This window comes from Pleurodeles waltl, chromosome 2_2 (assembly GCF_031143425.1).
Source record: "Pleurodeles waltl isolate 20211129_DDA chromosome 2_2, aPleWal1.hap1.20221129, whole genome shotgun sequence".
In the NCBI taxonomy this organism is placed as follows: domain Eukaryota; kingdom Metazoa; phylum Chordata; class Amphibia; order Caudata; family Salamandridae; genus Pleurodeles; species Pleurodeles waltl.
Genome location: NC_090439.1, coordinates 1,061,047,231 through 1,061,066,084, shown reverse-complemented (window position 1 = coordinate 1,061,066,084; position 18,854 = coordinate 1,061,047,231). Strand labels below are relative to the sequence as shown.

General features: G+C 51.5%; 1 long non-coding RNA gene across 2 annotated transcripts in view; it reads right to left on the bottom strand.

The window, feature by feature from the left end:
* LOC138274591 (uncharacterized) overlaps positions 1–18,854 on the bottom strand; it is a 118,993-nt gene that overhangs the window by 56,140 nt on the left and 43,999 nt on the right. The gene's annotated exons all lie outside the window — the stretch shown is intronic.

Below are 18,854 nucleotides of genomic sequence, written 5' to 3'. Positions count from 1 at the left end.
CCTCCCACCAACTTCAAAAATGTCAGCAATACACTTACACTGTCTGGGAAAACAACCTCTCTTCCAGGGAAACATCACTTACAATGTGGTAAATGCAACAAGATGCATTTATCATGATGCCTTTACAATGCATATGTGTTTAGCAAGCATGGCTTTACCATGCATGCATTTACCACGAATATACCTTTACCACGCATGCCTTTACAATGAATTTCGTTGTAAAGGCATGAATGGTGAAGGTGTATGCGTGGTAAAGGTTTTAAAGGTAAGCACAGGTAAGTATTAAGTGGGTTGAATGATTATATATATTTGTATATAAATATATATACATATATATATATTGGTGGTAAATACATTTTTAAGTTTTAGGGTGGGAATGGGATTTGGGGAGGTGAAGGCATTTTTAGTTTTTAGGGTGGGTATGCCTTTTTTTGTTAACTAGCTCTTAACAAAACTCTGACATTCAGATACAACACAGGGGTCACCTAACATGTCAGTCAGTTTGTTAACTGCAACACAAGATACATTGTTTATTGTATTATCTGTGTATGTGGACTCAGTTACGTAGGAAGTACGATTCGCTCTTTAAAGGAACGCATACAAAAACACATTAGAGTGATCAGAAACTACAACACCTCTTATCCTCTTGCTACACACTTTAACTCACAGCATGCAGAAACCAATATTCTCAACATCAGATTCCACTGTATCACCCATGTATCAACATCGCCTAGACTGGGAGACAGAACCAAGGAACTACGTAAGTGTGAGGCCAAATGGATACTCAAAACACGGGCCTTAGAAAAAGGTCTTAACATTGACAGGGAACTACATGTGTTCTTAACCTGACAACTTTCTCTATAAATATTGTTTTGGCCCTTTCATACACTGTGATTTTCTACTGCGTATACTTTATCAATTACCTTGATTATTGTTCAAGATAATACGTACGCAGTATATTTTTTACCTGTTGGAAACTTTTTGTTTTATTGGTCATCTATGTTCTTGTTTTAAACATACGACATGAGTTTGGAGTTTTTGCTGCTACGGTCGTACATGTTTAGTAATTACGGGCACTATGCTTATTGTAGTATGTACAAATTTTACGATCTCTTGTATGTCCAATCTGTAACACTTGTCGGTATATACCATACAACTATTTAATTAGACTTCACTTTACACATTATCTTGTGCTTACTTACAGCTATGAACAGAATTACTTGTCTAATTAATCCTTTGCACACACATCCTGCCATTTTCCTGGTTAATGAATGTTGTTCTTTTTAATTAAATTACATGTTTGAAATATTGTTACATGTCTACCCTTAACGACTAACAGATTTTTCAGTCTAACAATCCCATGTACGCATTTTGTGCCTTTTTCTCAACAATGAATGTTCTAGTGTTTAACCTTTGCCTATTTCACTACGATATACTTTGCTCCATATTTATCCAAGCCACAAACGTACGTGTCACTATCTTATATGTGGGTGTTTCATCACAATGTTTCTGTATTTCTTCTCTCCTTCCGCTTTCATATCACTATTTACTTTCCTTACTTCACTATTACTACCTCGTTAGCCCAGTATGGCCACCGCTATTTCCCCAGCTTCACTAGCGATCTGACAACGCGGCCCACGGCTGTTTATTTTACAACCCTTCTTCGATTTTGGTGACTCTAGCACACTACCTAAAAACATGTGATCACTTTGCGGCCACTCACTATGTGAATTGTCTTACGAACATTACCCGGCACACGGCCTCATAGGTAAGAATAGTGACCACCCGGGTCATTGGTCACTTATGGCTTCTTTCATCAACTCTATACTATGCAGATAAGTTCTTATTAGCCATTTTTTTCCCTTGCCCTTGTTTTCGTATTGGGTATGATTACTGCCTTGCCCCCCATTGTTTACCCTTTACCGCGTCAACGATCACAGCACTTGCCGACTTGCTACAGTTCCTGTAACCTTGCTTTGAGCGCATTGCTGCTCCATGTGTTACCTACCACTAGATCTACGCCTTACCCCTGATACCATGCGTCCCACTAATCAAAACTATTATTTCTCTTTCCGCCTATGTGGAATTACAGGTAACTCCTCTAGTTCTTTACCCTTTCCACATATACCCCCCTCGCTTAGTCACACCCCTTTTTTATTTGACTTCTCCCCCTCTTCCTTTTTTACCTTTTAGCAGTACTGACTTCATGATTCTTCTACCCGGTACCTTCCCATTTCTACTTATATCTTAGGTAGGTCCACTTCTGTTTAATCTTTGCTCTACCCCACTTATGCACACTTACTTTGCTCCACCTGCTTCATTTTGTGACGGTCCTAAAACCATTTATGGGCACTACCTATTTATAAGAACCCTCCGCTCAAGACTGGCACCCCGCCTTAGAACACCACCATACAAGAAAAAGACTATAGGTGGTACATCCTTCTCCGTCCAAGCAGCCAAAATATGGAATTCATTACCCCCAACTATAAGAGCCACAGATAACTTTCTTCTCTTCAGAAAACTACTCAAGAGTTGGCTCTTTCCTTCATAACCACCTTTTTCGAACAACTATGAACTGCATATGCCTATGTGGATAAATATTTTTTTTTAGATTATGGGGGTCATTCCAACCCTGGCGGTGGAGGACCACAGAAGCACCGCCAACAGGCTGGCGGTGCTTCCCTGCCCATTCTGACCGCGGCGGTAAAGCCGCGGTCAGAAAAGGGGATCCGGCGGTTTCCCGCCGGATTTCCCCTGTCTGGGCTGAATCTCATTCCGACCCCCTTCCCGCCACCCTGTTTCTGGCGGTTTTTAACAGGGCCCCAGCATGATTTTCACTGTCTGCATAGCAGACAGTGAAAATCGCAACGGGTGCAACTGCACCCGTCGCACCCCTGCAACACCGCCGGCTCCATTCGGAGCCGGCTTCTATGTTGCAGGGCCTTTCTCGCTGGGCCGGCGGGCGCTCCTTTGGCGGGCGCCCGCCAGCCCAGCGGGAAAGCCAGAATGGCCTCCGCGGTCTTTCGACCGCGGAGCGGCCAAATGGCGGTGACCGCATATGTATATTTCTATTTATTTATAGTTTCTTTGGAAAATATGTATTGCTACTGTCATAACAATAAAATACACACACACTCTTTAAACCTGTCTGACTAAGTATTTGTTACCCATGATTCTAATTATGTATTGTATGCGCATATGTGTGTGTATTCATGTGTGTGTGTGTATTTATATATATATTTATATATGTATGTATGTGTATATGTTGTTTCTGTGCTTGGCATGTTCGTGGATCATTGCATGGCTCCTGGTTTTGGGTTGTTATACTAGATATCTATGAATTCCTGCTCTCATCTTATCACACGTATCTACTCATCACTCTTATGTCATGTCTCTATCAAACTATCCTCCATTCTCACTCTGACTCATCCCAAATCTCTTCTACCACCTTCATCTCCTAAATATCTCTGCCTAAGCTCTTCCCTCCACCTTCACATCTAACTCACCAAACCTCACTCTACCTCTGTGACCTACCACACAACCCTACTAAATTCTCCTGCATTCATCTCACCCTGCTACTATGGTCTCCCTAACCCTTCCACATACTCTTCCCCCTCCGCCCCCCTTTATTCATCCCAAGCCTTTGGGTTGAGTAAATGAAGGATATACTCCCAATTAACACTTCTGGATTTCTTTCCTCCTCCACCCCTCCATTACTCCAGTCAATCTAACTAACAAACTCTCATATCTGCGGCTCAAATTAACTCATAATAATACTGAAACTGTACTCATTATTAAACAATACTAATCCATCACTAATTCTTGTTGGGTTCCGGAGTAGCGTGCTACTCATCGAAAATCGCTTTGACGCCTCGTCAGGGGTAGTAAGCGCTATATAAATATGATTACAATACAATACAATACAATATATATATATTTTGGTTTTGGCAGCCTATCCGGATCTTTCTCACATTTTGACAAATTCACTTTCAATCCACTTTGGTGACGGGCTTTTTTGCTATTAACCGTGCCATGTCTTTATACAATTCAATTTACCACTATTTGTCTGTATTACTCACCTCTAATTTGTGCACATGGATGCTCTATGTTTACGCATGTTCAGTCCAACAAAATATACATTTTATATATATCTCTTACAGCCTTGAAGAAGTCATTGTGTGACGAAACACGTGTTGGCTGTGCTTGATGGACTTGTGTTTCCACTTACAAGACTGTTTGTCTAAAATAAAGAAACAGTGATTCACTTAATTTTTCGACGGATTCTTCATACTTCTAAGTTACTGTTGTATTATATTACTGTTTCATATCTCTGTTTGCTGTGTTCAGATTTGTCTAATGCCTTTTTTGGTGGTAAGGGCATTTTTAGGTTTCAGTGTGGGTATGTGTTTTGGAGTGGTAGGGACATTTTTAGGTTTTGGGGTGGGTATGAGTTTTTGGGTGGTAAGGACATTTTTAGGTTTTAGGCTGGGTATGGGTTTTGTGGTGTTAAGGGCATTTTTAGGTTTTAAGGTGGGCATGGGTTTTGGGGTGGTAAGGGCGTTTTTAGGTTTTAAGGTGGGTATCGGTTTTGGGGTGGTAAGGGCAGTTTTTGTATTTTGTGGTGGGTATGGGTTTTTGGTGGTAAGGAAATTTTTAGGTTTTAGGGTGGGTATGGGATTTGGGGTGGAAAGGGGTGTTTAGGTTTTAGGGTGGGTTTGGGGTTTGGGGTGGTAAGGTAATTTTTAGGGTTTAGGGTAGGTAGGTAGGGTTTGGGTGGAAAGGTGTGCTTGTGTATATATATATATACACACACACATATATATACAAATATATATTACATGTATACACACACACATTTATATATATATACATGTATATATATATATATATAAAATAATATATATCATGTATGTTATTCTTACCTCTACTTTTTACCATGTATGTGCCTTTACCAACTATGCCTTTACTACGAATGTTTTGTGGTACAGACATGCGTGCTAAAAGCATATGCATGGTAAAAAAAAATTCTGGTAAGTGCATGAGTGGTAATAACCATGCATTGTACTTACCGCGTTGTAAAGGCATGTGTTGTAAGTGCATGTGTTTTTCCATCATACATCCCTCTTCCATCTTATGCACATGAACAGCCTAGAAGCTTTCAAAATGGAACTGGCAGACCTCCATGCAGGTCACACAAGGACATATGTGCTCCAGGATATATTTCTCTTTCCTAGGTTAGCATGCAGCAGAGTAACTTTACACGAGGGAGCAAGTGGGCCCCACTCCAATGACAGATAACATGGTCCGGTAACAAATATGGATTCATAAAATATGAGATATGAGAATATGGGATGCTGCCACTACTATCCTACATGCTTGCCCCATGACAGTGACAGTAACACTAACAAATGAGAGAATGTTTAGTGCACTTGTCCAGGAGTGGCACGGGGCCTCTCTTGTGTCAAAGTACAGGCCTAGGCCTTTACGCACACATTCTTGATTAGGAATATCCTGGGGCAGAAATCAAAACCCAGGACCAGATGTTTGCAGCTAAGCACTCAAGCAGGGAAACGTGATTGTACACCATGCAGGAGGCATTCCAGTCAAAACAAACTCCCCTCCTGTATCAGTTGGAGAAGTCTGATTGTTGAGCTGGCAAAAATGTCACAAAAGTACATCAGCATTCCTATGGTTCATTCTGGCTTTATTTTCAGCTGTGAAATCTAGACCCTTCAGTGAGACGGACCATCTCAGTAGCGTTCCCATCTTAATAGTAATTAATCGCTTTGCTAATATTTACTGAATTAACTTAGCCAATTATAACATATAGGCCCTAATTACAACCCTGGTGGTAAATGCCGCCTACCGCCGTGCTGACGGCCGCCAACATACCGTGACCGCGGCAGTAATCCGCCACGGGTATCATGACCCACACATAGAATTCTGCCACAATACGGACACCCACACAAGTCCGCCAGACCTAAGGTCAGTGATAAACTGACGGTACCAAAACCCACACCGTTACGCCAACAGGAATTTGCCCACAGTATCACAACCCCCGAATCACCACAGCGGTCTTTCAATTGCGGTAAACCATTGGCAGTACATACCGCTGCGCTCAAAATGCACACACACTTACAAAACTACACCACACTGGACAATTCAAACCACACACACCTGACACACATACACACACCACACCCACACATCCAATACAATATAAAACACACACCAACAATATCCACAACCCCTTACAGCAAAAAAAAAAAGAGACCAACACAGAGAGACAAGCAAGGAGCACATACTCAAAAAAAGGCATAGAACACCCTCACCCATACACCATTCACGCACATCACAGCATACACTACAATACTTCACCCCACACATCACCCCACACATCCTCACACATATCACCCACACCACATCCATGGCACCCCAAAGACACCCCAGGTTTTCTGAGGAGGAGCTAAGGGTCATGGTAAAGGAAATCATCCGGGTAGAGCCACAGCTATTCGGATCACAGGTGCAGCAGACATCCATTGCAAGGAAGATGGAGCTATGGCGGAGAGTCGTGGACAGTGTCAACACCGTGGGACAGCACCCAAGAACAAGGGATGACATCAGGAAGAGGTGGAACGATCTACGGGGAATGTGCATTCTGTGGTAGCAAGACACCAGATTGCTGTACAGAGGACTGGCGGTGGATCCCCACCTCCTCCCCCACAACTAACAACATGGGAGGAGCAAGTCTTGGCAATCATGCATCCTGAGGGCCTCGCAGGAGTAGCAGGAGGACTGGACTCTGGTAAGTCAAATCTTTACTACTACATCCCCCACCCTACCTGCATGCCATTACATACCCCCACCCTTACCCTCACTCCCATCACTCTATCACCTCACATATACCCCACCATCACAACCCACCCATCCCAACACCAAGCCCTGCATGCAACACCAATGCATGGACAACACTCACAGACCTGCATGGACACCCATCACCAAAGCATGCCCAGTAGGGAGAATCAGCCAGCCCACAAATTCACCACCAACATAAGGCCAAGCTAACAGAGAAAGCACAATCATACAGGGAAACACACCCATGTACAAGATGGCACACGCAGATACATTAACAATGCATTTGCATCCCAACAGGACCCCTACTCAACGTCAATGGAGAGGAGGTGCCAGCTACATCCAGTCTCCCCCCCCCTGAAGAGGCCCACAGTGACGACAGCAGCTTTGCACGCCTGGATCAGGATGACCAGCCTGGCCCATCAGGGACCTCTGGACAGTCAGTTCCCCTGCAACAGTCACAACCCACCATAGAGCCGCCCCCCTCAGGAAACACCAGCACAGTACCCACCCAGAGGGCCCATGCCACTGTCCCCAGGACACGTCAATCAGCTGTGTGTCCACCACTACAGGGACCCCAGGAAACCCCACAAACACAGGATGATCAGGGACCTGGGTTCAGTGGCAGTGGGCACACGGTTCAAGGGACAGAGGCACAGGACATTAGGGAAGCTGGGAGGACTGCTGTGCAACAGGGGGAGGACAGGCCCAGGGAACCCACTCTCCACAAGGCTCTCTCCAACATACTGGGATCATACCACCATTCCCAGGAGACCAGGGGCCAGGTACTGGCCAAGTTGCAGGAGTCCCAGCGGCTGCAGGAGGGACAGTACCTGGGGATCAGGGAGGACCTAACAAAAATCTACCACATCCTGGTCACCATTGCAGGGGTGCTGGCTGACATGGACAATACCATGAGGGAGGCAGTGGAACAACAAAGGGCGCCTGACACCCGCCAAACCAATGAACAGCCTTCCACCTACGCCGGCGCTAGTGGAAAGGAGGCCCGCCTCAGGACCAACAGGCCACCAGCACCCCTCTCCCTGCAGAAGGAGAACCACCCTGCAAACGGTCCCTGTGATCCAAGCAGAAGCCAGAGAACATTGCCAAGACCCCCGCCAGGAAATGGGACTCTCCTGATAGTCACCCTTCTGTCCCACTCTGTTACCCAGTTGTTGGAAAACGGGTTATTGGTAAGGGCAGGTAGATACCTACACTTAGCAATAGGCCACTAACATCCACTAAGGTCCAGTTAGGTCTCAGTAAATTAAACCCAGCTCAACCCTTGGTAGCTTGACAACGAGCGTCAAGGCTTAACTTAGGAGACAGAGTGTAAAGCATTCAAATTTCACAAAACAGTATTTAAATAAAACACAGGAAACAGTTTAAAAATCCAAAACCAATTTATAAAAATAGATTATATTTTTATCTTTAAAATTACATCAAAACTAATAAAATCGGATGAGGGGAACCAGAGATATGAATTTTTAAAGAATTAATTTTTTTTTAGCGCCTAGAAACAAAAAGCGCCAATCGGGTCATCTGGTTGCACCTCGACCGGGGCAAAGTCAAAGTTTAAGGCCGACCACGATGGAGCCCTGCTCGGCTACAGGCCGCGGTAGGCCTCGGTTAAAAATTTACCTTCACACTTAGGGGGTCATTCTGACCACGGCGGTAAAAGGCTCTTACCGCCGGTCAGAAGTCCGCCATTCTACCGCCGCGGCCGCGGTAAACCGCCACGGTCATTCTGACCCACAAGTTCCAAACCGCCAAAAACCCGACATCCACGGAAGGCCGCCTCATCAGCGGTCAGCGATAAACTGGAGATGACCAAACCTCCACCGTCACGCCAACACAAACACGCCCATGTCATTACGACCCACGAATCCACGCGGCGGTCTTTCAACCGCGGTATTCCATTGGCGGTACACACCGCCGCGCTCAAAATACACACACCTTTACAAAACACAGCCACATTGGACAATTCGAAATACACACACCTGATACACATACACACACCACACCCACACATCCAATCAACTATAAAACACACACCCACATCACCCACAAACCCCCACTACTAGAAATTCGGAGAGAAGGCGAGAGAGAGAGAGAGAGAGAGAGAGCACAGCTATCACAAACCCCAACACACAGAGGAACACAACATCATCACCCACACTACATCCACGCACAAAACACCACACACCACCACACACACCACACTCATCACCACAAACACCACCCCACACCACCCCATGGCACCCCAAAGACACCCCAGGTTCTCGGACCAAGAACTCAGGGTCATGGTGGAGGAAATAATCAGGGTAGAGCCCCAGCTATTCGACACACAGGTGCAGCACATCACAATAGCCAGGAAGGCGGAGCTATGGCAAAGGATCGTCGACAGGGTCAACGCTGTGGGACAGCATCCCAGAAACCGGGAAGACATCCGAAAGCGCTGGAACAACCTACGGGGGAAGGTGCGGTCGATGGTGTCAAGACACAACATCGCTGTGCAGAAGACTGGCGGCGGACCCCCAACCACTCCACCCGAATTCACATCATGGGAGCAAGAGGTCTTGAACATCCTGCATCCTGCGGGCCTCGCTGGAGTAGGCGGAGGAATGGACTCTGGTAAGTCTAATCCCAAATACTTCACCCCCCCCAACCACCAGCATGCCAACCCGCACCCCCACCCTTACCCCCAACCCCCCAGCACACATCCTCCCTGCCAATGTCTCACCAGCACAACCCACCCAACACAACACCAATCCCTGAATGCCAACACAAACCATGGACACCCATCACCCAAGCATGACCACTGCACATACCCATCCCCCCCCCAAACCACCCTCACAACTCCTCCCACAAGGGAATGCCAGCACTGGGGGACAAGGGCACCCACAAATCGCACGCCATGGCACACACAGAAGCAATAACCATACTCTTTTACCCCTGCAGGGCCCGAACGCCAACACACCGGCCAGGAGGGTCCAGATTTGTCCATCCCGCCCCCAGAACAGGCCCCCAGTGATGACAGCAGCTCTGTCAACCTAGAACCTGATGACCAGCCCGGACCATCGGGGACCTCTGGACAGTCGGTTCCCCACACACAGACACAGGCCACAGCAGACCCAACCCCCTCTGGGAATTCCAGCACAGCTCCCACCCAGCGGGCCCATGCCTCTGTCTCCAGGACGCGTCAATCAGCGGTGTGTCCGCCACTACAGGGCACCCAGGCTGACCCACCACCCCAACAACAGGGACCTGGGGGCAGTGGTAGTGGGCACACCGTCCAGGGGACAGAGGCCCGGGGAAACAGGGCAACTGGGAGGGCTGATGTGCGAGAGGGGGTTGACCGGCCCAGGGAACCCACTCTCCAAGAGGCCCTCACCACCATCATGGGAGCATACCACCGCTCCCAGGAGACGATGGCGACGGTACTGGCCAGGTTCCAGGAGATCCAGGCACAGCAGGAGGAACGGTACATGGGGTTCAGAGACGAACTCCGGCACATCAGTACTGCAATGGGGACCATCATCCTGGCCCTCAACCAGATAGTCACCACATTGCGGGACCATGTGGCACCCCAAAGGGCCCCTGTCACCAGCCCGGACGACGAACAGCCTACCATCTCCGCTGGCGCTAGTGGACAGGAGGCCCCCACACCACGACAGGCCACCAGAACCCCACCTCCTGCTGAAGATCAACCACCCCGCAAGCGGAACCTGAGATCACACAAGAAGACAGAGTAGGATGCCAAGACCCCCGCCAGCCTAAGATACCCCCTGATGTCATCCCACTGTCCCACATGGTCATCCTGTCCAACCTTGAACTGCCCCTGCTCCATCCTTCCACAGGCACACAGGACATTGCACCTGTGCTACTGAGAACTGGACTCTGCCATGGACATTACTCCACCCCCACCCATCACCGTTTTACTATCATGGACCTATACGCAGCACTTAAAATAAATCACCAATTGCACTTCAAATGTCAGGAGTCTGCTTGTATTCTTTACAAATGTATTACACATAACGGTGCAATAATGTTCATTTACATTGTGATGACAACATACCAGTGTCAATAAGCATTAGTCCATGGGCAAACAAAGCAGAAGTCACGCTGTGGGTCATACAGCTCTGAAAAGGGAAGGGAAAGTCAAAAATCAGTGAAAAGGAACTGGGGGGAAACACAGAAAGTAGAGATGCAGGAGGCCAGAAGTAAATGTAAAATGGCGTGGGTGATTCTTACCTGGGTGCTACTGAAAATACTGTTGTATAACTGTGTCCCTGTTGTCCGTGTCGTCCCCGTCGTCTTCCTCCTCTTCACTCTCCACAGGCTCCACAGCTGCTACACCACCACCATCTGGACCATCCTCCTGCAGGAAAGGCACCTGGCGTCGCAATGCAAGATTGTGAAGCATGCAGCAGGCCACGATGATATGACACACCTTCTTTGGTGAGTACATGAGGGATCCCCCTGTCATATGCAGGCACCTAAACCTGGCCTTCAGGACACCGAAGGTCCGTTCTATAATCCTCCTAGTTCGCCCATGTGCCTCATTGTAGCGTTCCTCTGCCCTGGTCCGGGGATTCCTCACTGGGGTCAATAGCCAAGGCAGGTTGGGGTAACCAGAGTCACCTATTAGCCACACACGGTGTCTCTGTAGCTGTTCCATCACATAAGGGATGCTGCTATTTCGCATGACATACGCGTCATGCACTGACCCAGGGAACTTGGCATTTAGATGGGAGATGTACTGGTCAGCCAAACAGACCACCTGGACATTCATAGAATGGTAACTTTTTCTATTTCTGTACACCTGCTCATTGTCTTTTGGGGGTACTAAAGCCACATGGGTCCCATCAATGGCACCAATGATGTTGGGGATATGTCCAAGGGCATAGAAATCACCCTTCACAGTGGCCAAATCACCCTCCTCAGGGAAAACAATGTATCTCCGCATGTATTTCATCAGGGCAGACAACACTCTGGACAAAACCTTAGAAAACATAGGCTGAGACATCCCTGATGACATGGCCACTGTTGTCTGAAAAGACCCACTTGCCAAAAAATGGAGCACTGACAGCACCTGCACCAGAGGGGGAATCCCTGTGGGTTGGCGGATGGGGGACATCAGGTCTGGCTCCAGCTGGGCACACAGTTCATGTATAGTGGCTCGGTCAAGTCGGTATCGAAGTATAATATGTCGTTCTTCCATTGTCGACAGGTCCACCAGCGGTCGGTACACGGGAGGATTCATCCTTCTCCTCGCAAGTCCCAGCGGACGGTGCCTAGGAAGGACAACATGGAGCACAGAGTCAAGCAACCCTCAGGTTCGTTCCCACAGCTTGCACAGTACACGAATCGCTATGCATTGAAAGGCTTGTATGAGTGGCAATGCAAGGCCTAGGCCTGTGTGACGCAGTAGAAATCATGCCATGTGGGCCCTTGAAATGGCGGCTGCCTGACCTGTGAAGTGTGACAGTGGGATGTGAGGTCACTGCGCTGGCGTGGCTCACCGTGGCGGTAGGCGGTCGAAGACTGCAGCGCAAAGCAACATTGGTTAACATTGAACCCTATGGGTCTCAGGAGCCAATGACGATGTGCGCCGGCGGTCGCGGTACGCACCGCCGCGGTACGCACCGCCGCGGCCGTGACCGCCATTTTATATCTGCTTAATCACTCGAGACCTGATCATCCACAGGAGAGGACCTATACTGCAAGTGCTGCTGTGACCTCGGTCTGGAAGAGACAATGGCTGCTGCGACTGGGGAAAGGGCCCCTGCCTTCACTTCAGAAGAGTTGGAGAAACTTGTGGATGGGGTCCTAGCCCAGTATGCGCTACTCTACGGTCCTCCAGACCAACAGGTAAGTACACTGGGTGCACGTTGAATGGGCTATGCCTGGGTTGTGTATGGTGGATGTAAGATGGTGGGGTGGGGAGCGAATGAGGAGTGCAAGGCACGACAGATGAGAGCATGTGCCACATGGCAGGGTTGGGGAGTGGGGGGCAATCACATCTAACATGCAGAAATTTTTTGAAATTTCCTTTCCCACCCTGTACATGTCAAATAGGTCAGCGCCCATCAGAAAGTCGACATTTGGCGTGCCATTGCCAAGGAAGTCAGGGCCCTGGGGGTCCACACAAGACGGGGCACCCACTGCCGAAAGAGGTGGGAGGACATCCACCGCGGGACCAGGAAGACCGCCGAGTCACTGCTGGGGATGGCCTCCCAACGTAGGAGGGGTGGCAGTCGTACCTTGACCCCCCTGATGTCCCGGATCCTGGCGGTGGCCTACCCCGAATTGGATGGCCGCGTGAGGACATCACAGCAGACACAAGGGGGTGAGTACCAGCACATACTGCTATCTTTACGCGCAGTGGAGGTGCCTGGGTGGGGGAGGAGGGCTGTGGGTGACATTAGGCAAGGGCGCTTTCTGTAGTGTAGTCCCCTCCTTTAGGCATGGCCCTGTGCCCCCGCCCCCCACCTCTGTAGGGTGCCAAGTACAGCAATCCATGGTCCAGCATCACCCATGTGCGCATATGTTGTCCATAGACCTGTTGGCCTAGTCACAAGTACTGAGTAGTGTACCCCAATTGCGCGGCGTAGTGCATGAGGCTCCTGTGTCTGTCCTCTCCGCCAACGGTGTTGACAATGCATGCACTCAACCTGTTTTTATTTCTCCCCCCACCCTTTTTCTTTGTCTTCTTGTGCATGTGTGCATTAGCATCATCAGGCGGAGGAGAATTGGCATCGGAGCACGAGGGAGCTGCAACTCACAAGGCCCCGGTGGGCCATGGTACAGACACCGAGGTCACCAGTGATACGGAGGGCGAGGGGAGCACCACAACGGGGACCCGTGGTGACACCAGCGACATAGACACGTCCTCGGAAGGGAGCTCCCTAGCGGTGGCGGCAACATCCGGGCCCCCCACCTCTACAGGTACAGCTGCCACCCAGCGCACCAGCTCCGCCCTCCCAGCAGCCCCTCAGCCTTCGCTCCGTGCCCGCTCGCCCAAGAAGGCGGGCATCTCCTTCGCCCCAGGCACCTCAGGCCCTGCCCCTGTTACCCCTGCTGCCCTCAGTGCGGAGGTCATTGACCTCCTACAGACCATCATTGTTGGGCAGTCTACCCTTTTGAATGCCATCCAGGGGGTAGAGAGGGAGGTGCATCGGAGCAATGCATACCTGGAGGGCATTCATTCGGGTCAGGCTGCCCATTAACGATCGTTCAATGCTCTGGCCTCAGCACTGACGGCAGCCATTTTCCCTGTTTCCAGCCTCCCTCTTCTAACTGCCTCCACCCTGTCTCTGTCTCCTGTTCCTCAGCCTATCCCATCCACACCATCAGACCAGCCTGCACACACCTCAACACCCAAGGGCAGCTCATCCAGACATAAGCACCACAGATCACACAAGCATTCACCCAAGCAACACCCAGATGCAGACATGCCAACAGTCACTACCACCCCTGTGTCCCCCTCTTCCTCGTCTCCCTCCCCCCTCCCTGTGACGTCTCCACTCACACCTGCATGCACACCACCATCAGCCAGTACTTCCATCACCAGCACACCCTCCAGTACAGTCCGCACACGTGCAGTCACCACCCCCACTGCCATTTACACGTCCCCTGTGTCCTCTCCCACTGTGTCTGTCACCCCCTCTTCCAAGACACACAAACGCAGGCAGCCACCCACCCAACAGCCAACCACCTCACGACAGCCTACGTCACAAGCACCTGCACCCAAAGACAGCACACCTGACTCTCCTACAACCACATCCTCTTCCTCCACTCCCATACCCACTACACCTACCGTTTACATTGGTCCTAAAAGACTTTACCTCTCCAAACGTAACCTCTTTGCCCCACCTGACCCACCCCCTCCATCTGCTAAGAGTCCCAAGAGCACCTCAGCCACCACCAGCCCTGCTTCAAGTGTCACCATTGTGCACGGGTTTTGGAGTCCACCCTTTCCCAGCACAGATACATCGGCCAGCAGCAAGGGAACAGCCAGCCCCCCCCCCGGGAAGAGGACCCGTAAAATCAGGGGCCGCCGCGAGAAGACTGACACGGCTGCCCCCAAGGAACAAAGTCCTGGGCCGTCACCTGCCACAACATCTAGGGGAGGCAAGGGCCAGAGAGCCTCATCGAAGGAGGGCAAGGGCAGCAGGGCGGAGAAGTCAGCCAGCAGGGGCGCGGACCAGGAGGGCCCCACAAGCCCCATCCCGGTTGTGAGGGAGGACACCCACGGGCCCAGGACTCCGTCACAGAAGGGTCCAGCAACTGCATGGTCGGAGGGCGACTAAGCAGGGAGTCCTGGCCAGGTCTGGCTCCCTTGGATGACTGGACAAGCACCGCTGAAGAGGGCCCCGCCGTGCAGAAAGACACCGCTGAAGAGGGCCCCGCCGTGCAGAAAGGCACCGCTGAAGAGGGCCCCCCGTGCAGAAAGGCACCGCTGAAGAGGGCCCCGCCGTGCAGAAAGACACCGCTGAAGAGGGCCCCGCCGTGCAGAAAGACACCGCTGAAGAGGGCCCCGCCGTGCAGAAAGACACCGCTGAAGAGGGCCCCGCCGTGCAGAAAGACACCGCTGAAGAGGGCCCCGCCGTGCAGAAAGGCACCGCTGAAGAGGGCCCCGCCGTGCAGAAAGGCACCGCTGAAGAGGGCCCCGCCGTGCAGAAAGGCACCGCTGAAGAGGGCCCCGCCGTGCAGAAAGGCACCGCTGAAGAGGGCCCCGCCGTGCAGAAAGACACCGCTGAAGAGGGCCCCGCCGTGCAGAAAGGCACCGCTGAAGAGGGCCCCGCCGTCTCAAGCATGGCTCCGCTGGGCCCTTCCTGTCAAGCACCGCTCCGCTGGGCCCTTCCTGTCAAGCACCGCTCCGCTGGGCCCCGCCGTCTCAAGCACCGCTCCGCTGGGCCCCGCCGTCTCAAGCACTGCTCCGCTGGGCCCTTCCTGTCAAGCACCGCTCTGCTGGGCCCCGCCGTCTCAAGCACCGCTCCGCTGGGCCCCGCCGTCTCAAGCACCGCTCCGCTGGGCCCTTCCTGTCAAGCACCGCTCCGCTGGGCCCCTTCCTGTCAGGCACCGCTCCGCTGGGCCCCGCCGTCTCAAGCACCGCTCCGCTGGGCCCTTCCTGTCAAGCACCGCTCCGCTGGGCCCCGCCGTCTCAAGCACCGCTCCGCTGGGCCCTTCCTGTCAAGCACCGCTCCGCTGGGCCCCTTCCTGTCAGGCACCGCTCCGCTGGGCCCCGCCGTCTCAAGCACCGCTCCGCTGGGCCCACCATGCCTCCTCCATGACCAGTGGTCTCTGTAATGCAACTGATGGACTGTGGCTTTGCACTCCCCAGGATGTAACAGTGGGCAATCCACCCACTGTAGGGACTTGTGAGACTGTGGCTTTGCACTCCCCAGGATGGCACAGTGGTCAATCCACCCACTGTAGAGACTTGTGAGACTGTGGCTTTGCACTCCCCAGGATGGCACAGTGGGCAATCCACCCACTGTAGAGACTTGTGAGACTGTGGCTTTGCACTCCCCAGGATGGCACAGTGGGCATGGTGGACCCTTCGTGGATCTGGCGTCGTGGACTCATGTGGCTGAGGTGCCCCCCTTCCCTTCCCCCTGAGGTGCCTGTAGTTTTGTCTTCTGATGCCCCAGCAGTGTTCTCTCCAACGGACTCAGGTCTCCTGTGTGGGCTTTGCCCATGTGTTGATACACTTTGGCCCACGGACAGTGGAAATTTAGGTGACTGGGCAGGACTTATTGCCTATGTTTATCGTTTTCGAAATGTTCTTACTTGTTTTTTTATTATTCATATTGCTATTTTACCATGACTTCAAAGAACCTCTTATATACATAAATGTTGTTTCTCACTTTAATTATGTCTTTGCATTATTCCGGGGGGTTTGGGTGGTGTCACTGTGACTTGGTGCTCTGCATTGATGTGTTTATAGTTGGGGGGGGGGTCGCATATGTGTGTGCCTGTAAGCTTTCCTCCTCCCCCCTCCCCTGTGTCGTAGGTGCAGTACTCACCGTTGTCGTCTGCGCCGGCGTTCGTACTCGTGGTAGATGAGCAGGTAGACTATAGCCGGTAGGATGTGTAATTCGGGCTCTATGCTGTCCTCCTTCCTCGTGGAGTGTGTATAGGTGAGCGTTTTCCCGTTTGTAGTCTGTTTCCGCCGTGTTTTTATCGGCGGGGCTCCCGCCCCGGAAAAGGTGGCGGATTGGTGAGTTGTGATAGGGTGGACGGTACATTGTCTGCCGCCTGGCTGTTGGCGGTGACCGCCGAGCTGTTTGTCTGTCCCACCGTGGCGGACGGAGTGTTAAAGTGGCGGGCTGTGTTGGCGTTTCCCGCCAGGGTCAGAATACCTTTTTTTTGACCGCCTGCCTGTTGGCGGGTTGGCCGCCGCTTTATCACCGGCCGCCAGGGTTGAAATGACCCCCTTAGTCTTTTTTTCGAAGATTTTCTTCAGCAGGACGAACCTGCCAGTCCAATCCGACCTCCTGGAGCCCTTCTCCGGATACGCAATGCTGGAATCCTCAGTGGAGATTTTTACCTTCGGACTTAGTCGTTTTATCGAGGTGAAAATCCTTCGACCGGGGTAAACCTGGATCTTGATCCGACGTCCATGGAGCCCTCCTCGGACACGCTGGCAGGGAGGTCCCGGTCAACTTTTTACCTTCGGACTTAGGCCCTCATTCCAACCCTGGCGGTCTCTGACCGCCAGGGCGGAGGGCAGCGGAAGCACCGCCAACAGGCTGGCACAGGGAATCCCAAGAAGCGCCGCCATGGGGATTCCGACCCCCTTCCCGCCTGCCTGTTTCTGGCGGTTTTCACCGCCAGAACCAGGATGGCGGGAACGGGTGTCGTGGGGCCCCTGCACTGCCCATGCCACTGGCATGGGCAGTGCAGGGGCCCCCTAACAGGGCCCCATACAGATTTTTACTGTCTGCTTTGCAGACAGTGAAAATCGCGACGGGTGCCACTGCACCCGTCGCACCCCTGCAACTCCGCCGGCTCCATTCGGAGCCGGCTTCCTTGTTGCATGGCCTTGCCCGCTGGGCCGGCGGGCACTCCTTTGGCGGTCGCCCGCCGGCCCAGCGGGAAAGCCAGAATGGCCGCTGCGGTCTTTTGACCGCGGAGCGGCCAAATGGCGGTAGCCGCATGGCGGGCGGCGACTGCCGCCCGCTGCGGTCAGATTGACCGCCTTAGTCTCTTTTTCAGAGATTTTTGTCTTTACCGGGACGAACCAGCAAATCAGGCCGGGTCCCGGTTGAGGCAAGCCGGCTAGAGTTGCTGCGGCGGGTCGGTCCCTCTATGGAGCTTTTTTTCAAAAGTTGTCCAAACTTCTCCAAACTTCTGGGGCTTCTCCCAGATGTCCTTATAAGGTTCTTTTGGGGTCCACAGCTCACCCCAAGGGTCCAGAAGTTCTGAGATGGTCCTTGGGGGGTGCAGACTACAACTCCCAGAATGCACCTGGCGCAAACTCCTTTTTGGCCACTGGTCAGCTGGTCGCTTTCTTCAGGAGTTGGTGCAGGGGACTCTGGGTAGCAATTTTTCACCTGTAGCAAACAGGGAGTCCCTCCTTGAACCAGTTGAAGCCAGGCAAAGTCCTTCTTGTGGTGAAGCCCAAGTGTGCAGCTGATGCAGTCCTTCTGAGTGCAGGCTCCAGGTGCAGGCCAGGGGTCCAGCAGGGCAGTCCTTCTTCTTCTGTAGTTCTTCCTTGTTGGATGTGGTAGGGAACTGAGGTGTTGGTGCAGGTCTGCCAGTTTTATCCTTGCTCCTGGGTGAAAAGCAGGGGGGTCCTGGTTCTCCAATCAGGGGCAGGGTCCTTCCCCCTGTGATGACCACTTCCTGGGAAGTGTGGCAAAAATCAATTCCAGGAGGCAACATTCTCCAAAGATCCATCATGGCTGAATCTGATTTTTGGAGGTTACATCTGGCTGAGCCCACCCACTGGTGTGGCTAAAAATCATAAACACACCCCTCTCCTGCCCTCT